The sequence below is a fragment of the Mytilus edulis genome, chromosome 2 (genome assembly GCF_963676685.1).
Source record: "Mytilus edulis chromosome 2, xbMytEdul2.2, whole genome shotgun sequence".
Taxonomy (NCBI): domain Eukaryota; kingdom Metazoa; phylum Mollusca; class Bivalvia; order Mytilida; family Mytilidae; genus Mytilus; species Mytilus edulis.
In genome coordinates, this window is record NC_092345.1 from 91,693,829 (window position 1) to 91,716,049 (window position 22,221).

The following is a 22,221-nucleotide window of genomic DNA, read 5'->3' on the forward strand; positions in this document are numbered from 1 at the left end:
AATATTCCAATAAACTGGTATATAAAGTTTCTTTGGCTTTAAGAAAAACAAATTTATTATTTGAAAAGAAAATATATTAACCTAGCACGAGATGTTCGCATAAACATAGTTAGAAAAGTTTGAACTGGTTTAATGAGACAACTGATTGGCTGGAATTATTGGATTTAAATATCTGACGTTTTGTCTATTACAGGTTCGGATATTACACTTGTTGGGATAATAACGAACCATTTTATTTGGAACTATTTACAGACAGAAAGGTAAGGTAAGGTCTAGCTGCTAGCATTTATTTAATAAAGATCACAGTCCATTTTCTATATGTCATTGCTTTCTGTGTAAAATCGTACCATATTTTGGAAGTTTTTTGACTCACAGAAAAGTTTGTCCATATCTTTATTATAATGAGTACTATCTTGCAGTACACTATTTCAAAAAGAATACTTAGTTTGAAACATATGTTCAGGAAATGCACAATATACTCTGTTTTGACAACTATCTACATAAAGTTATAGGAAAAAATGTGATATTGTTTTCTAGTTTCAAATCTTGTTTTAACAATAAATCTTGCCACCTTCTGATCGAACCGGTTCAATTGCAGTATTGTGCAAGTTAACACATTGAGCAAATATAATTTCAAATCAAAGTTAAAATTCATCATAGTAGTACCTTGTGACGCTTTCTATCTACCAAAAAAGTAAAAAAGGAATTCCAAAGTTCGCTTTGAATATTTCAGCAATAGTACAAATACCACATTTACAATTATTAGACAGAAAGGTATCCCCTCATTGCCGTCATTGTAGAATGGATGATAATCATTCAATTGGTTTTTTGTCAGAATATATACTACGTGATGGTGCTATTAAACAATGTGCATTTAGATTTCAAATAATAAAGAAATAACAAGGTAAACAAAACGTCTCTTAGCAGAAGGCAAAATCAAAGCCCAAATATATCAAACAAGCAGAAAACAACTGTCATATTCCTAACGTTTAAACGAATATTAATACATGTTTGTATGTTGTTGATATTCGCATACCACATTTCGGAAACAGAAATTGATAAAGGAACAAATAATACGCTCATTTCTAGGATGAAATTCTTTAACATGACCAAGTTTTCTTCCAATTTGAAACATCCAATCACAAGAACAAATTAAATATAATAAGATGAAACTAACAAATAAAATATCATAACATAAACGTATCATAATTAGACAACTTGAGTTTGTGTGTATACCTCTATTACTCTATTTTGCATCTTTTCCTGCATATTAAAGTTGTCATGTTACTATTTTGTAATCTAATTCATTATTGTCATTTTCCTCTCTTTCGAAATAAAACTATTACTTTACCTCATATGATCGTTACGCTGAAAAAACAGAACTAAATATATTTTTTTTACTTCAAATAAGATAATTATTGTGAAACTTAAGGTCAATAGATATCGAGATGGATGTTATCAAAGGTCACAAGTTTTGAAATTACCACTGTGGCTGGAAGTTTAAATACAGGTGAACAAACTCATCAAAGATAACACGCCTTCGTTTTTGGTATAACTGATAATATAGAATGGACTATGGCTTTTTATGGAATCAGATCAATACACATTGTTGTAACAAGATTTTGTATTTCAACAAATCCTATTTCTTAATTGAATTCGACTATCAAAACTTGAGACAGACCAATATATAGTACTATAAACAAACTGCTATTGCACCCTTAGTTGTACTTTGCATTTTATTTAAGAGCAAAGAACCAGAAGACTTGACAATATAACTAAACATTCAACCCATGTTCGTTTGAGCTATTTGAATATTTTAATTCTTAATTTTAATAATGGTGTACTTTCATAGAGGGAAATCAAAGTTGCTGTTTCGTTCTTATATAACAAGTGATGTAACTGGGATGAATCTGACAAAAAGTAACTTGATTTATGTGTAAATAAATGACAGAGAATGTTGTTGATATTCGGTTACCGAATTCCGAAAATAATTTAGAAATTGATAAAACAGCGAGTAATACGCAAATTGCTAGGGTTAAACACTAAATTCAAGTACTTTTTGGACGCGTCTGTATTTTTTTTTCCGATGTTTTTTTCTTATTTGTATCTATCGGATGAGTTGAGCATTTTCAACTGTATATAGATAGTTCATAAGTTGTGCTGTAATATTATTTTCCTTGGTTAGAGGAGAACACTCGAACATGTTAAACCGGGTAATATTCTTTATGTACCTGTCCCGAATAAGGAGCCTGTTGTTGGTTAGTTTTCGTTGGTTAGAGGAGAACACACGAACATATTAAACCAGGTAGTATTCTTTATGTACCTGTCCCGAGTAAAGTTGAAGAGCATTGAGGAGCCTGTTGTTGTCTAGTTTTCCTTGGTTCATGTCTCTATTACTAGTATTTAGTTTTCGTAAATTTTTTTTTTTTTTTTATATAATAGTTATCAAAGGTACCAGGCTTATAATTTGATACGCCAGACGCGCGTTTCGTCTACATAAGACTCATCAGTGACGCTCAGATCAAAATAATTAAAAAGCCATACAAGTATAAAGTTGAAGAGCATTGAGGACCCTAAATTCCAAAAAGTTGTGCCAAATAAGGCTAAGGTAATCTATGCCTGGGATAAGAAAATCATTAGTATTTCGAATAGTTTATACTCTTTCTATAAGTTAGACCTTTAGGTTTTTGCACGAAGAAACATTTTATAGCCGACTTGACGGTATGAGTTGTTCTCATTATTGTAGGCTGTATGATTGCTAACATCCAATTCAATTGAATTTTGGTCGATAGTTATCTCATTGCAATCGAACCACAACTCCTTATTTTTTATCAATGATACAACTTTTCAAATTGACTTTTTTAGTCAGATAACTGATTCAACTTAGATTGACTATTCTTCGTACTACACACACCATAATAGTTATAATTTAGAATTCAATAACAACTATTAGAAATTTGACTTTCTTAATTTTTTGATATACATATTCTTATGTGGTGAATACCAACGTGAGCAAAAAAAGTAAAATCACGAAAATACCGAACTCCGAGGACGATTCATACGAACAAACTCTTATCAAATGACAAAGTCAAAAACTCAAACACATAAAACCAGTGGATAGCAACTGTCATATTCCTGAGTTGGTACAGGTTTTTTCTAATGTAGAAAATGGTGGATTAAACCTGGTTTTATATTTAGCTAAACCTCTCACTTGTATGAAAGTCGTATAAAATTCAATTATGTTGACAACAATGTCTGAACAAAACAAACAGACATAGGAGGGGAAAATGTCAAAAAAGTGGTACAACAGACAACATAGTGATATAATCTAAATCACATAAAAACAAACAAATTCGTAACAAAGAAACACAAAAAGACACATAGAAAAATCAAATAAGCGAAATTGAAGACAAGAATAATAATAAGATTATTATAGCACAAAAACACAATGACGGGATGTATTAGTTCGGTGCCACGTCAAATGGATATCACCAAAAAGAGACTAAACAATAATAGCAATATTCAAAAGTGTTTCATTAATATTATTTTTTTAAATTATAAGCATATTTCTGTAAAGCGGGTTAACGAAGACATAGTGAAAAAAATGACCAAACTTAACAACGCTAATGGTGTGATAAAACTAGGTGGGTTTTTTTTTTTTTTTTTTTTTAACTTTTAATGAATTATTTGAATGTCATTAATTCAAATTAAAGAAACAGGTAATATGATTGCCAATCAAACAACCATTGAATACAAGGATAATTACTTTGATCTTTTTGTTGGCATTTGTGTAATTGAAGATTCTGCTATAAAAAAAACATTTAAAATATGAATTACACAGGTTATTCCAAACAAACAAGAAATGAAGGCTAGTTCTAATTCAATAAAACAAGATTCAAATTAATACCGATATTATTCTGGAGTTTGTTAAGAATATGAATTGGTCAAAGTTATGATTTTGCTATCAATAACTTATACAAATATTACAAATCCGTTAATCTTGTATTATTACTGTTTTTTTTTAACGTTAGCGTATGATTTCGGTTTTAAATCAAGTTTGAAGTTGAAGAACATTGAATATTAGAATTGCATATAGTTTTGCCAGATATAGATAATTTTATCAATATCTGAGTTTTGTTTTTGCAAATATGCATTTAACTACCGTATGTGTGTCAAAACGATAATTCAAGACAAAACATGTATCGGGAACCAGTATGAAGTTGTTGTAACACTGATCGAAGATAAGCGTTTATGGTATAATGTGGTTGCCAAAATTGTGAAATATTATTACAGTTTCACGGGTCTAGAATACCTGCAAAAAGTCAAATTTTAATCAAAAACAAAAATAACGAACACCAAATAAAATTCTTTAAAAAAAGGTATCTTTTCAAATGGCAATATAAAAGCTCAAACACATCAAACAAGTGAAAAACAACTGGCACATTCATGGCTCGGCACAGGCACTGTCTTATGTAGAAAATGATAGATTTAACATTATATCAATAAGAAGTTATAATGTTATCATTACTTATTTGTGAAGTCTAGTTAATCACTCAGATTAACGTAAATAAAAACATTTCCACTATTCCAACGTTAGTTATTGTTGACTTTCTAAGACTTTCTTATAAGAGTTGGCGTAAATGTCAACCATTTAAAATACCTCCGAGCGCTGTGTTATATACGGTTATCGACACAGAATCCGGAAGTTACACGGGGATTTAATAAAAATAAAGAAGTTTCAACATTGAATATAACACTGGAACTCCGTTTCATATCCATGACAACTATTGAACAGGATATGTGTTTTATATGGACAATTAGTAATTTTTTAAATGCCAAAAGACAATTATACGTTTTTGATAAAAGTGTTTGTAACTTTGTTAAAAAGTAAACAGCAAAATAACCAAAAAAAATTCGAACTGCCAAGAAAATTTATAACGGAAATTCCCCCCGAACTAATGACAACATCAAAAGCACAAACACATCAAACGAATGGAATATAACTGCTTAATTAAGCATTTCCTTATGTAGAAAATAAAGAATTAAACCTGATTTGAAATTTGTATAATCTTAATCACTATAAATACAAACAAATGTGTTCATAGAAGATAAAAAGATTAAGATCACATGTAGACAAATCACATAAGCAAAAATAAAAGACAAGAATACAAAAATTACCATATGTGCCTGTCCCAAGTCACCAGTCTGTAAAAAGTAAAAAAAAAAAAAAAAAAAATACCGAACTCCAAAGAAAATTCAAAACAGAAAGTCACAAATCAAGTAGCAAAATTAAAAATTCGAACACAAAGTTTTTTTGTTTCTGTTTTGCTCGTTTATAGTTTATTTATTTTATTCATGTGTTGTCCCGTTGCGACATGTTACTATGAGAAACAGCAACTTGTTATAGAGTTTAAATTCTTTGAAACTTATGAAATTGGTACAAATATGTTTTCTTGGTTTTTTTCTAATTTCTGAAATGCAAACAAAACAAAACCATACATTATGAGGGCCACCTTTTGATGGAATTTATTGGTTTATAAACCGCACTAAGTCACTCACAAACATATGACTGTCCTTTTGACTCATTTGTGTTTGTGAGTGAATAAGTCCGAGTTCCAAAACCAATGATTTTCCTTAAAATTGCGTTTAATCTTTCTATACAATGGTGTTGGAACATTATATAGAAACAATATTATATATATAGGATATGACAATTTGCTATCACGCAGCGGGACGTACCAGATCTATAAAATGTTTTTTTTCCTTTTCAGGCATTGGGTATTGATATCACCGCATGTAGATTTGTCGTTCCGATGTTTACGTTATCTCAGTAACTGAGATAATTTAATATTCAGATAATGAATGAAAATAAAGAACGGTTCCAACTTCATTAGACAAATTAAACCTGTATGAATGTTTTGGGTTTGACCTTTCCTTATGAATAATTATGGGGATGAATTATTTCCCTTCAAGAATGTACGAAGTATTTGTACTGAAATCATTGCACTTGTCTGTTACGTCAGAAGACAAACATGATAAACTCCTCTTTGAGAACATGTAAACCAGTATTCGTTACATCTGGAATGTTTCTTGTGATACTCTGATTAACGGCAGAGAAAATTAAGAAATAATAGAATACATAATTTATTTCTATCAACTAATTGGTCTAAACTCTTATTGGCTTGTATTTGATTCATTAAAAGGGGTTGTTTTATTTTTACTCCAGATTTGATTAAAACCATGTTTAAATTCTAAATTATTGAATGGTAACGATATACTTCGTCATTATTTTAACTTAACTGTACTGACATGAATTATCATTGATATGGTTATATTTATAAATTAACTGTTTACAAAATTTTGAATTTTTGAAATACTAAGGCTGTTCTACCTAAGGCATAGATTACCTTAGCTGTATTTGGCAAAACTTTTAGGAATTTTGGTCCTCAATGCTCTTCAACTTCGTTCTTTATTTGGCATTTTTAACTTTTTTGGATTCGAGCGTCACTGATGAGTCTTTTGTAGACGAAACGCGCGTCTGGCGTATATACAAATTTTAGTCCTGGTATCTATGATGAGATTTATTTAAACCGAAAGGTATGTATGAAAATAAACTTAATCTCGCTTGCTACACACACACAAGTGACTATTAAAGTTAAAACTTTCCAAAATGAATACTGCGAAATCATGACTAACCTTAGTTTAAAAGTTTAAATTAAAGTCACCAATTTAAGCAAATATCCACCCATCAATTTAACTCTCTCTAGACATGAGGAGAAAAAAAACAATAATTCTATGGTAATTATTTTACAATATTGCGCAACGAAAAAACAACTCCAAAATGAAATTATTATAATTCATTTAATTATTTGACTTTTACGTTTTGTCAAAACTCATCATAGATACTAGGACTTGAAATTCGACTTCATCCAATATGTCGTGCACAATTGTCTTCAATCTTTTTCACCAAAAATAATAACTATTGAAACTGATCGTAAGTTATACTGAAATATGTATGATTTACCAGTATTTTGACTTTTTGACAAGAAATTGTGTTAAAAGAGCCGCAGGATTTTAAAGATGAATCGTTGCTTGTTTAACTTCAACTGGTCAATATTTACATAATCAGGTCGACAACAAATCAACAATTAATAAAATATTTGGGTTCTACGAGGTATGTCTAACGGGGTAAAATTTTGACTACCAATAAAAATGGTTATGTTTAGTTGGGGCAGACATGGGTGTCTTGTAGCAGCCAAGCTATGGTCTTCTCATAGAATTCTTACAAAAAATCTATAACATACAAATCAAACACAGAGCATTGTTTCCCTATTCGAACCGGACATAGTTACGTATTTATATATCTTACAAAGCCAAAATAACACTCAACTCAGCAAGGGATTTGCTTGATGTTTAGAGCTATTCAATGTGTAATTGATAAAAACGACCAATTTTCAAGTTCAACTCAAATTATTCAATTCTCTGAATCCTTTTCTTAAGTAGACAATACTTCAACATATCATATTTTGTTATAGCACCTCTTCGAGGATTGCTTACGTTTTTGGTTTTCAAATATATTGTCCTCGAGGATCACATAATATAATTTTATTGTCGAAAAAAGCATCTGGTGCAACTTAACTGGCAACGTTAATGTTATTTTACAAAATTGTGATAAATATTTCTGTACCTCAAATCACTATTTTTATTTCAATAATATACAAATATAGCCTTTGTATGAGGTCGATACAAGGATATATTGACCTGAAAGAAGTATATTGACTGAGGACGAAGTCCGAGGTCGATATACTTCTTTGGGTCGATATATCCTGTATTGACCTCATACAAAGGCTATATTTGTTATATTATTAATTTCCGACCATATTTGTATCAAAATCGTCATTTAGGTTTGTTGGGATTTTATAGATATTACATTGTCTCCTTGACAATAACAACATATTAGTTGTTATTTCATTTACTTTTTTTTTTGGACATCTTATGTATTTGAAGATTTTTTTCGTCAAATAATCGATCACAGATATCATGTGTTTCAAAACGTTTAACAATATCCTGAAATTCATTACATGACGTCACAAAGTATATCGGTTTTTAGATATTCTAAAAATAACCGTGCAATATGCTTTTTGCCGGTCAATATGGTTTTTGCTATCCGCCGTTTTCTCTCTACCTTCGAAAATATAGTTTAACATGTGACTATCTCTAAACGAATCAAATTTGATAAAATATACGAATTAATAATATTAAACTATATCTATTTTCTTGTTACATTATATACTTTTGTGATGCACAAATCAGTCTTAATTTATGTATAATTGCACTTCAAGTATTCCATTATTCCTATGCATATTTATTATAATTATTTGGCCTTGTATGTATGTTTCTTTTTTTTTTTATCTACTAGTAACTCACCTTCGAAATGAATGACAGAGGGACATATATACAAAACTTAATGAATAATTGAAATCAAGATATTTGCGTTATAACGCAAACCTCGCAAAAGTTTGCGTTATATCGCAAAGATTTGCGTTATAACGAAAAAGTTTGCGTTATATCGCAATATAACGAAAAAGTTTGCGTTATAACGCATAGGTTTGCGTTATAATGCAAAGGTTTGCGTTATAATGCAAAGGTTTGCGTTTATAACGCAAACATAGGAAGAAAACAAAAGTGTGGCGCTAATACGCTTCCGTACTTTTTCGCTCTGTCATGTATTTCAATTTTATTTTCATAATCAACGTGGTAACTAACTGTGCTTTTTCTTCTTGTCAACTTGTTACTTTATTCATATGAGGCTGACTTCATACAAGCACTTCTTACAGAAACAAAGACAAGAAGTTTTTGTTATACAGATGTAGTTCTCTTACCTAATAATTAAAACGTTGGTGACTATGTTGAACGCATCTATCCCATCGAACTTATGATAAAAAATACGATAGACAAAGATAACAAATCTGACATTAAAACTCATAAGTCGAAATAGAAACTGACAATGCTACGACAAAATAAGAAAAAAGACCAAAAGACAAACAACAAAAAACAACATAGAAAACTAAAGACTGAGCAACATGAACCCCACCATAATTCAGGGGTAATCGCAGGTGCTCAAGAACGAAGTAGGGACTGTTCCGCATGCGGAAAGCGGTGTTGCTTATTTAAGTACAAACCCGGTCATAGTCTAACTAAATAGTCACATTCAGGGAAAAAATATGGTATTTTGGTTACAATGGGACCATACCCGTCTTCATCTGTGAAATATATATTATATAACGTATATGGCGTCCATAGAATGATTTTAACCTCACCACTCAGAACTGTAAATTTGATAGCTCCCTTATGAGCTGCAACTATCTATCAAAACCATGATAGAAAATACAAGCACTGGAATATCGTATTACCTTGGAGATATATACTCTACACGAAATAAGATGTAAACCCATCGATGCAGGCAAAATACTACTAGTATATGTAAAGTTTGACAAATGACTACTAGATAAACTACGATTGTACAGAATTGGGTATAATTGAGAATTTTAACCCCATAGTTGAATTAAAGCTGACATGTAACATATGTTGAGAAGAAGGATGGCTATAATATCGAAAGTAATCGACTTTTAAAATGATTTGCAGTGCAACAGCATTGATTTTTAGTTTAAATTGAATTCAGAAAATTGGAAAGATAAAAAAAAAAAGATATGGTGATACTAAATATATCGTTCTTTACTACTCTTAAGCAAGAAGTTCAATGGATTCAATCTAATTTCAAAACAAAACCATTAAAGAATCTTACTGGAAAATCAAATCGGTTTTTCTTTCTTTTTACAAGAACGTTTAATTCGAATTGCGTTGTAAGACTTAATTTTTAATTGTTGTTTATTACAAGCTGCGACAGTATACGGAGACCTACTAATGCTTAAAAACTACAGAAAATTACTTTTGCTAAAGTATATTTTCAAGAAATATAATTAAGAGTTCCGATTTTCATATTAATCAAATCAGTCTTTTCTATTAAGAAGTGCAAATTACTTAACAAACCATAGTTGAAAATATGATTGCAAATAAATTAATGAAAAATGTTTTGAACGTGGATAAAGTATATTGAAAAAATAAATAAATAATTGAGCATGGTTTTGAACCGAATCAACCTTTTCTTTGGAAACTGATTATTGTAAATGCCAAGTTATCGCCTGTTTCGTGATAGAAATAAAGGTTTGATATATGAACAATGTACTTTCCTCAATGACTTCGGTATAGATGTCAATTAAATTTGATAAAAATATGGGTTTTTTAACATTTTATTTCAGATATAAAAATAACTGAATTTTAAAAGACTGAATATCTTTAGTGCAGACGAAAATGTACTTTGCTCTCCTCTTTTAAATTTATTTCATCGAGTTTACATGCACTAGTACAAATTTGTTTGAATGTTTGAATGATGTTACAGTTACACAAAACCAGCTGAAGTTCATATTATTAGCACTGAATTAGATGTTGAAAAACTCAAAATCAAAAGGATCTTGATCTAGTGTGTTTTAACAAAAAGCTGTGCTGAAGGGTTGAATTTAAAAGAGAAATTCACCATACTCTGTTAACGATAGCATATTGTGTTTTTTTCAGTATGAATACAAATTTTAGTTTCCATATGTGTATCTTTAATAATTTGTCTTGAAATATTTTTGACAAGAGCAGTCCACTTTTATGTTTACTTCTGTCGCAAATGCATTTTAAAGGCCAGATTACCATTTTCATCCAATGAGCAAAACTTATCGGATAACACAAATTTTATATTCAAATACATGTAAATGAATATACACATTTGTGAAGGTGTTAGAGTGAAAGAAAATATTGGTCATGGATCAAATAGAAAACATTTTCTGTTCATTTTATCTTAATATACGAGAACACTTTGCAATATAAATACATTTCACTATTTATATCTCATAGTACAAAACGCAATATCCGATATCTCAAAATTTATTGAAAATCCCAATATGGGCAAGTAAAATCCGTGGATGAAGGTGTATTTTATATAGATAGTAAAAAATAGTCCGACTAACATTAATCACAAAATTTCGTTTTGAATTTGCCCATCTATCATTCGGCTTAATCATATATCATTTGAAAGCATATCATTGTGATTGTACCATCTTTTTTTGCCCGCTCGTCAAGTATTCCTACGGTGCATTTATTTTTGTCAAATGGCGGTAGAATGGTCAAGAATGTCAGAATTTGCATATTCTGACTCAAATAAAAAACAATCTGTGTGGAAATGAAAAACAAATTTTAAGACCACATATTATTTATCAATTGTAAGACACACTTTAACATTACACTTATGTTTTTTTCTTCAAATTCATAGCGTTTATTCCAGAAATGACAGTTAAATTGATAAAAAAAAAAAAGAGTGAAAACCAAAATAATTGTCTGTGATTCAATTATTAATCAGCTTAAAACTACATAACATATTGCATTTAGTGATGAGGTAGGTTTTTAGCATCATCATACTACTGCTATCACGCTTCTTTCTTATTATACAACTAATCATAACAACGTATACAGTTGCACTAAATACAACTACCTGCTTAAAAGTAAAATAACAAAACTTACCGAACTCCGTGGAAAATTCTAAACGGAAAGTCCCTAAGCAAATAGCAGTATCAAAAGCTTAAACACAACAAACGAATGGATAACAACTGTTATACTCCTGACTTGGTCTAAAGCATTTTCTAAAGTCGAAAATGGTCGAATTAACTTGGTTTTGCAGCTAGCTAAATCACTCACTTGCATGACAGTCGCAAAAATAATCGTGAAAAGAACCAACAAACATAATAACTAAAAATATAAAAAATAGGGGTATAGCTGTCAATAGATATATTTCTATTATGAATTACAATATACGTTGAACCACAAACGTCAAAATCATTCAATCGCGTAGTGGTATTAACTATTTTTGTATTCTTATAAATTCTATATATAACTTTTGGACTAGTTTAAATCTCGGTCTATTTCTTAAATTTATTCTTACATACTTTTGATTTTTTAACCCTGTATGCTAACATTCCCATAAAAATTTTAAAATTGTTTGTACGCACATTGAACGACAAATTTATGTGACGTATAAAATTTTCTGACGTCAGACACTCAATAAATGTGTTCGTAGATAGTAGATGTTTTTGTGTTCTGTTAAATTGTTCCTTTTAATATTGATAAACGATGATGACTGATGTACCCATATTTTGACTATTATATTTATTGTGTCTGTTTATTTAACGCATCAATGTAAAAATATCGGAAATTGATGAGACTGTCATTAAAGTGAGAGGGTTAGCGCTATAGAACCAGGTTTAATCCACCATTTTCTACATTTGAAAATGCCTGTACCAAGTCAGGAATATGACAGTTTTTGTCCATTCGTTTTTGATGCGTTTTGTTATTTGATTTTGCCATGTGATTATGGACTTTCCCAATTGATCTTCCTCTAAGTTCAGTATTTTTGTGATTTTACTTTTTGTTATCATCTTAATCACTTAAAAAAAACAAAGAAAATGTAAACGAAGAAAAACAAAAAGTCACATTAAATAGAAGAAAATGAGCAAAAACGAAAGTCAAGAATACTTGAAATTATCATGGCACAAAGATTGCTTTTCAGCTGTTTTTGGTAAACAACATTTTATGTAGTCAACATTAGGTTGGAGAAGCACAATTCGAGCGTCCCTTTTGTTGACAAATCGCGCGTCTTGCATACAAAAAACCCTAGTATATATGAGTTTATTAACAACCCTTGGGTCGATGACACTACTGTTGGGGGTTTCCGAATCGTCGGTATTAGAAACCTAGAGTTAGCACTTCTGTATTGATATGCATTATCACTGATATGGGGTAGATATGCATTATCACTGATATGGGGTAGATTTAGACATTTCAATTTCTAAAGGGAATTCCATACTAAAATTAATGACAAAAGAGACGATTTTTCATTCCCTATTGTTAACTTTCCTTTTTTAGAAGGCCTTTGGTTCCATCATACGGTGTGTATATATCCTAACTCGTTCGGTTTGCCCGTGTGTGAAGTGATGTCATAGATGTTTAATTAATGCATCACTGGTGAATTATTATGTCAGGGATTTCGTTACCATAAATAACTTAAAACATTTACTAAATTCTTTCGTAGATACAAAGATTTGATTTGTAAATTTGGCTGTACCTGTAGAAAACTAGAAATGGTATTTAGCATCCTAAATTTTACGGTAATATTACTTAGTATACTTAAAGCGAAAACTATGTGATCCGAGCAATCTCATCGAACCTTTAAACAAACTTATTAGTAAGGGTTGTCGTACTTATGTTGTAATTAGATCTCTGAATATAGTTGACATTGGCACTAATATCGACTTTGTAATTAGCAAATTAAAACTTAACTAAATTTGTATTTTCTTTTCAAACGGGATGTAAAGAGACACACACACGTTCATTTTTATCTATAAAGAAGTCACTCCTAACTATCCTACTGCGATACATTTATCTTTGGCATTGCACAAGCCATGTCTTCTTTGACTATTCATGACGTTAAAATACTAAATCCGTGGGATGTGTTAAAATTGATTTTAGTCTCTGATGCATAAAATTTTATTATTAATTGTTTGGCTTTTAACTTGCTATCAGTAACTGCGAGTACTTTCATATCGTACCTGACCTGTTGTTACTATTTGTAATACCATTTTGTTATTTAATGTTAACATGGATCTTGTCTATATACCAGCTTTGATTATTTGGAATTAATAAAAAAAATTACTTCTTCGTACTATGAACATCACAATTATTTCATTTTTCCTTAAAAACTGTTTTTGCACCTGTACAGGAAGTTTTATCTAGCACCAATTGCTTAGTTTTATTGTTGATATTCACCCTATATGAACCAAGTGTTAGATTAGTTTTTATTGATATTAAAGACATTTCTTGATATTCCTAAACGGCAGATTTAACTCTTCCGGAGCACCTGAGATCACCCCTAGTTTTTGGTGGGGTTCGTGTTGTTTATTCTTTAGTTTTCTATGTTGTGTCATGTGTACTATTGTTTTTCTGTTTGTCTTTTTCATTTTTAGCCATGACGTTGTCAGTTTGTTTTAGATTTATGAGTTTGACTGTCGCTTTGGTATCTTTCGTCCCTCTTTTAATACACACAGGAGAAGATGAATACTTAACAACAAAATTATTTTCATTTACCTGTGTATAATATGACGCAGGTTTTTTCAAAAGTGATGATTTTCTAAAAATTGTTGAACAGTTCACAGTGGTATCATACTTTAACTTTGTTAAAACCTGTTTATTTACTTTTTACCGTAATTATTGTATTGATTCCTTATCATTTTTATTAACTATGTATTTGCATTCAGGTATCACATATCAAATTTATTTGTGCATTGTGTGTTTAGTTGCGTTTTTTGATTGAGTTAAGCCTTCCAATTGATATTTTATAATGTGTCTTTCTTTGAATATATTATACTATTGTTTCAGAAAAGGGAGAAGGTTTGGTACCATTGAAACGTTTAATCCCGCTGCAAATGTTTGCACCTGTCCTAAGTCAGAAATCTGATGTACAATAATTGTCATCTGTTTATGTAGTTCATACGTGTTTCTCGTTTTTGTAGATTAGACCGTTAGTTTTCCCGTTTGAATGGTTTTACACTAGTAATTTGTGGGGCCATTTATAGCTTGCTCTTCGGTGTGATCCAAAGCTCCTTGGTGAATGCCGTACCTTGACTTATAAGGTTTACTTTTAAAAATTGTTAATTGGATGGAGAGTTGTCTCATTGGCACTCATACCACATCTTCCTATATCTATAATCATAAATTAACTGTTTACAAATATTGCATTTTTACAAACACTACAGATTTTCTTCCTCCGGGAGGATATAACTTTAGCTGTATTTTGACCTTGATCTTGACACACAAATGCACTTTCTGAATTATTGACAACCCCAACGGGCAAACAGAAAATACAATAATAAGCTTTCGAAAGACATATGATATAATATATGATAATACCGTATATTGGGTTGGTAAATTAAATCGTTAACTAAGCGTGATTCTGAAATATGCCTAAAAATTCAGTTATATTCCATTAGTCTACGATACATAACTTTGATGTATATGTAAACAAATATCTATCACGTTTAAATTTTCGTAAAATAACACTTTAAAAGAAATGATACCAAGAGAGAAATAAAACGGTAAAAGTTGGAGACCAAAAACAAAAAACACATTGATTAAAAGTAAAACGACGAAAAACTAACAATATACAAAACAAAACGCTCACAGAAAACTGCAGATTGATTGACGAGAATAGCACCAAAAATAAATTTATGCGAAAAAGAGGTGTAAGAACTTCCGGATTCACTAGTCGTGTTTCTCCTGAAGTATTTCTTGAAAAACAATATTCAGTGATTACGAATTATAAAAAAGCAGATTGAAAAATACTGTGAATTCATTTATTTTCGTGGGGATCAATTTTTCGTGGTTTTAGGGAAACTTTCATATCCACGGATATTTCATTTCGTGATTTAACCAATCTCTGCATAAAAGCCTGTAGGAAATTAGCAATCCGTTGAACATTTGAATTCGTGGTTTACCTGTTCCCAAGCAACCAACCCCACAATTGGTACCCAACGAATAATAATGAATCCAAAGTATTACTATTTTTGCCATCGTAACTTGAAAGTAGCTATCACTAAAGCCTGACTGAATTGAAAACAAATATTTGCAAAATAAATTGTCAAAATACTTCAAAAACAGAATGTACACACAACCTTTACTTCGATAATGGGTCTGATGTAAAATAGTTTTGGGAGAAATAGGTCAAACTTCTTTCGGATGGGAAAGATTATAGGACTAGGGTATCAGAATGTTATCCTTATTTCATTTGTAATTGAAAAATGAAAGTGTAACAAATTCAGGTAGAAATGTATTTCTTACGGATCATCCAGACTGATTGACGGTCCCAGATTCAAATGTTTGAACATGGGTCTTTCAAGTAAACATACGTACTTTAAAGCCCATTTTACAAAAATTGCACCATATGATTTTTTGACGACAAGTTAAAATGTTAAGTTTGACCTTTGGAATACCAATACTGTGATTTATAGCTGTATAGTCCGAATGACAATTAAACTCCTTAAATAAGCGACTTTTCCTTACTCGGTCACCGTACTATAGGTCCTACTTCTTTAGGATGGGAACGATTATAGGACTAGTGAACCAGAATTTCATCCTTATTTCATTTATAACTGAAAAATGATGCATTTCATACTGTTACTGTTTGTTCTATGTGAAAAGACGTCGATGCTATAACAAATTCAAGTAGAAATGTATTTTTAACGATCATCCAGACTGATTGAAGGTTCCAGATTCAAATGTTTGAGCATATGTCTTTAATACTAGATAAGTAAGGCATCATTTAAACAAAACGAGTTAATTCGAATACGTTCTACGATCACCAAGGATAAAGCACAGGAAAAAGTATTAATGGAACTAAAACTCACAGTCAGTATGAAAAGACGTTAATTAAATCCTATACTATAATTTAAGGACAAGGAAAGTCTTTGTGTAATACTTCCATGAAAAAGGGATTTATTTTATTTGAGTAGATTGCCAGAAATATAGATCTGAGCTTTTTGTTAAAACATCACGTACATCTATTAAACGTATATTTATTCACAAAATTGAAAAATAGATTCATTTGAAAAGCATTCTAATCGGTCAGTTAAGAAAGGCAATCAATCTCGTCACTTTTGAAAAAAAATGTCTCGTGATGATTTATCTTGTAAATATATTTACGATATATCCTTCACACAAATGCCAATTACCTAGACAGCATTACTTAATTGATGTAATGTTAAGGTAAACAGTGGCATCGTCTACAAATTGCTGAGAGGATGTTATGTTATTTATGGTCATCTAATATGTCGTCTCTAACACCGCTTCAGGAGACTAGGAATGGTCAAATAATCAATACAAACACTGATTCGGTTGATGTAATGGACGAGGTTCCAAGACAAGTGTCAACGTCTCAATCCTTTTCCCATTAAGCAAATCTTTCCAAACATCGTGATAAAGATCAACAATTTTAACTGACGAATCAAATGAGATGTTTTAATTTTCTTTTCTTGACAATTTATCGTATGCACACAGTAGCATAAGTCAAATCAGAACCCCATATTCTTTTTCCTTTTCTTTTTCCCATTTATCATAACAATGATTAAGACAAACGACTTATTTTATTCAATTTTCTGATTATTCAAATTAACACGTCGAAACTTATATGTTATATAGTAGAGTGAAGATATGATAATGAAAAGATATTTAGTAAGACAGATACAAATCCTGATAAAGCTCATTCATTAAGAATCGATTTGGTAGAAAATGTCCCATGTATTTTTGGAGGTTTGAAATTTCTTATTGCAAATAAAACCTGTTTACTACTTTCATTTTAGTACACACATTGTCTACCATATCGTTATAGAAAGTATATTGTGAAAAAGTGTATACAGAGTCGGCATTAATATGTATCAGTAAAAACATAAACATAAAACTCTAACTCCACACTGCAACGTAAATACAAAATGTCACAATTTTAAAATCAGGTTGCCAATAAAAAGGTCGTTAAACCCATCTTCCCCTAACAAGAAACAAATAAAATAGCCAGACAGTTGAGTAATGTGAAGAAAAAAAACAAAGGTCTGTACAAGTATCAATATCAAAAAGTCTAGCTCATACCAGAGAAACGATATTGTCATTTAAACAGTTTATCTGGTATTAGTTACACATTTAGATACATTGAAGTATACCGCTTTTCAAAAGTACTAAATCGATTGAGTAATAACAAATCCAGTTTACAAACTAAAATCGGGGGAAAAACGTCAACTAAAGAGGAAAGTAACGAAACAACCGAAACACTGAAGTGCAACAACAAAATAAACGACAATGCAGCCTTATGGTTTTTGTAGTTACTGCTATATCAAGATGTCACCACGGCCTCATATACATGATTGTCACAGCCTCATATTGTCACAGAATAGAAGTTCCACCATAATATTTATTCTGAAGATAATTTATTATATAACAAAAATTCCAGTTGGAATCAATGTTATGTGATACATATTCCATAAGCATAATAAAATGACCGATGCTTCAGAATTTTCATCACTTAAAATAAATTCTTAAAAGAAGTGTTGTTAAATAATAAAGTATAATGGTATAAATATAATGGTGAAAGTTTTATCGTATGACTGGAATAACATTTACACTTTTATCACTTTGACAATTTGACATGTCATTCATCGAAAAGAAAAGATATTATGTAATAATTATTCCGAATGGGAAAAAGATAAGTTTACTATATCAGTGTAACAAATATAATACATATGGAAAAACTTTTCTATGACAAAAATTCCGCAGAACATATACTATTATGCTATTGTTTCCCATAGGAATAAATATTATTAGGAACAAGTATACAATATCAACGATTGACACAGCCTCACTTTCGTCATTGTCACAGCCTCATGTTCAAGATTATTTTAGATATTTCTTAGCTGAGTTAGATAATTATATAAATCATGACATTTGTCTGACCCAAACTGATATAAGGGATAATTATGTAATTTGTGTTTAAAACCACTTCGTTTATTATAAAGCACGTTACAAAGAACGCTATGAAGATACTCAAAAGTTTTATCGGCTTTACAAATTCGATACTCAAGTTATATTGTAGATCAAAATCATCAATAAACTTTTAACTTATCTAATAAATGTCATGTTATAAACCATTATAATATACTTATAAACCTTGCTGATGAACTTTTGTTGTTTATCGAAGACAGTTAGTTCCTTGAAATTATTACAATAAAAATAGATGTTTAAATACAGTTTAGATACAGTATCTGATTAAATTAACTGTTATTACAATCGGTCGATTTGTATTACACAGAATGACGGTAGGTGCCAATAAATAAACCATTAGTCTTTAGAATGGCATAATTTCAAATTTTAGAGCATACCATGCCTCATTTTTACAGTACTAGTATTCCGTAATACGCGTTATACCGACAAACGTATCTTGGTTATTTGAATTGCTTAAATACAATTCTGACATTTATTTAACTATTATTGGTTGTTGCTTTGCTTTATAGGCAGTGGTGACTATTCAATGCATCTTAAGGATGAAACATAAGTATTACTATGAAGTGATTAGATATAGAAGTGGGTTTATAATTTTAACTGGTTTGCTTGAAGTTGAAAAATAGATGTTTGGTTAACTTCAATGACAAAACAAAGAAACCCAAAAATAGCTTGAAGATGATATATGCGATTGAGCGGAGATAGTATTCATTCACTAATAATGGATACCTTGACTGACATTAAGTATTTGCGCCAGACGCGTGTTTCGTCTACAAAAGACTCATCAATGTCGCTCGAATAAATAAAAGTTAAAAATTCCAAATAAAGTACGAAGTTGAAGAGCATTGAGGACAAAACATTCCTAAAAGTTTTGCCAAATACAGCTAAGGTAATATATTCCTGAGGTAGAAAAACCTTAGTATTTAAAAAAATATATATCCTGAGGTAGATAAGCCCTTGTATTTAATTTTTTTTTATTAACAGTTAATTCGAATAATGACCATATCAATGATAATTCATGTAAACACAGAAGTGCTGACTACTGGGCTGGTGATACCTTCAGGGAATAAAAAAATCCAACAGCAGTGATATCGACCCAGTGGTTGTAATTGAACTCAACATAGATACCAGGATTGAAATTTAGTGTTTGCGCTTAACGCGCGATCCTCTACAAAAGGTTCATAAGTGACGCTTGAATAAAAAAAAAAGTTAAAAAAGGCCAAATAAAGTACAAAGTGATAAATGTAATATTCTAAGAATCTCAATCGATTTTGAACTGTTTACTATCTTTGGTTTAGTCCTAAGTTAAACCAACTCATCACAATATACATTATGATCCTTACATTAGTACATGATACCCCAGTTGGACTAAATATGTTTTTACAGAAGTAACATGACAACCAATATCTTAGTTTTAAAAGATATGACAAAAAGTGAAATAACAAAAATATTGAACTCTGAGTAAAACTCAAAACAGAAAGTCCCTAATTAAATTGCAAAATTTAACACATCAAACACATGAATACAACTGTCATATTCCTGATTTGGTACAGACATTTTCTGTTGCTTAAAATGGTGGATTTAACCTGGTTTTATAGATAGCTAAACCTCTCACTAACCACTTAGAATGTTTACTATCAACTGTTGTATGATCCCAAATTTTGTCACATGTACCTACTAAAGTATTATGTTCGTGCTCACCTAAGTTTGTCAATATAACAGAACTATAAACAACTGTCATACAAGTGGGAGGTTTGGCTATATATAAAACCAGGTTGAACCCACAATTTGCATCGGGAAATTTCTTGTATTTAGTGAGGAATGTGACAATTATTTTCCAGTTGCTCTGTTGATTGATAATGATAGCGTATTATTTTTGTCAGTTTTTATTGACATCCACCTTAATACGAATGTGCCTTGGAAATCGGGACTATTGTTAAACTGTTTTCCTCTGAATAATGTTTATAGAAATGACAACGGTTCATTCATACTTGTCCTCAAAACATTAATGTCAGAAGTACAATCAGATTATATCACGAATTGTAAAATGCACTCGGTTAAACTCCAAGCTGTTAAATAAAAACAACAGGTTTATATCGACATACAACCTCCTCATGAAATGTATTGCGAAACCATTATACATTAAAAGATACAACAAACAATATTTTAAAACATATTAAAACAGAGCTACTGAAAAACCTTGATAAATTAATTCCAAAGAGAAACATGAGATGAAAACACTCAATACCACATATAAAATGATAACGCAAACATCACAAAATCGTCAAAACAAACAATTTTAAAAAGACTAAGGAATGAAAATGGAGAAATTTAAAAGGCAAAATTGATAGAACTATTTTTTTTATATTACCAGATGAGTTGCCAAACACCATAAGTTAACAAAGTAAAATATTAACTAAAACAGGGATATGAAGACGATCAATTTGTTCCATGAAACAAGATAATCAAACTATAGGGAAGGTTGTTTTACCCAAAAGAATGGTACCGAGCTTAAACTTTTAAAATAAGCTTTCGGAAGAAAATGTGTTGTGCTGCTATACAAGATGGTTCAGGGGCTGGTGCCGGCATCGCCTTCGGATCACCATGTTACCAAGCAGAGAAAGAAAAACTAACGTTTGAACATGTTTTCAAAACAATATTATTTTTGACAGGAAAGTAAACATTTATTTTAAAATAAAACCAACCGTGAGGAAATAGCAACATAATCATTCATTTACGTGATTAAGATTCTTGTAAAAAGTGAGAAAAAAAAAATACTGACCTCAAAAGGAAATTCAAAACGGAGAGTCCCAAATTAAATGACAATATCAAAAGCTCAAACCCATCAAACGAATGGACAACAATTGTCATATTCCTTACTTGGTACAGGCATTTTCTAATGTAGAATATAGCGGATTAAACCTGGTTTTATGCTAGCTAAACCTCTCATTTGCATGAGAGTCGAATACAGTTCCATTATATTGACACCAATATGTGAACAAAACAAACAGACATAAAAGGTAAAAATGTCCAAAATAGGGGTACAGCCAATGCTGTGTTATATTCCCCATCGCTATAAAAACAAACAGATATAAAAACAAACAGATTAAAAAACAAACATTTACAATGACCCAATAACACAATGACGGGATGTATAAGTACAAAGCCACGTCACATGCAAGAAAGAAACTAAATAAGACGCACAGACAAAGCATATTAGCAAAAACGAAAGATTACAGGAATTATCTTAAAACAATAACACAAAGAAACACAAAAAGGCATACAGAAAAATCATATAACCAAAAATGAAAGACAGGAATACAAAAATTATCATATAACAATAACACAATTACGGGATGAAAAGTACAGAGCCACGTCAAATGGATACCTCCAAAAGAATAGACTAAACGGTAAAAGTAATATTTGTTTGTGTCGTGTAGTAAACATGGTACCTCCACATTACAGAACCTCACGTCTTACTTCTGGGGAGGTCAGTAGATGTATTTTTAGATATATCTTAAATACCCTTTT

The 22,221-nt window shown here is 30.6% G+C and overlaps 1 protein-coding gene across 1 annotated transcript in view; it reads left to right on the plus strand.

Annotated features, from left to right (window-relative positions):
- Positions 1-213: 213 nt before the first annotated feature.
- The window catches only part of LOC139513445 (corticotropin-releasing factor receptor 2-like), a 181,270-nt gene continuing 159,262 nt past the window's right edge, over positions 214-22,221 (plus strand). Inside the window, exon 1 of the mRNA XM_071301926.1 lies at positions 214-260. The gene's annotated coding sequence lies outside the window, so the exon portion shown is untranslated. The remainder of the gene's footprint in view (positions 261-22,221) is intronic.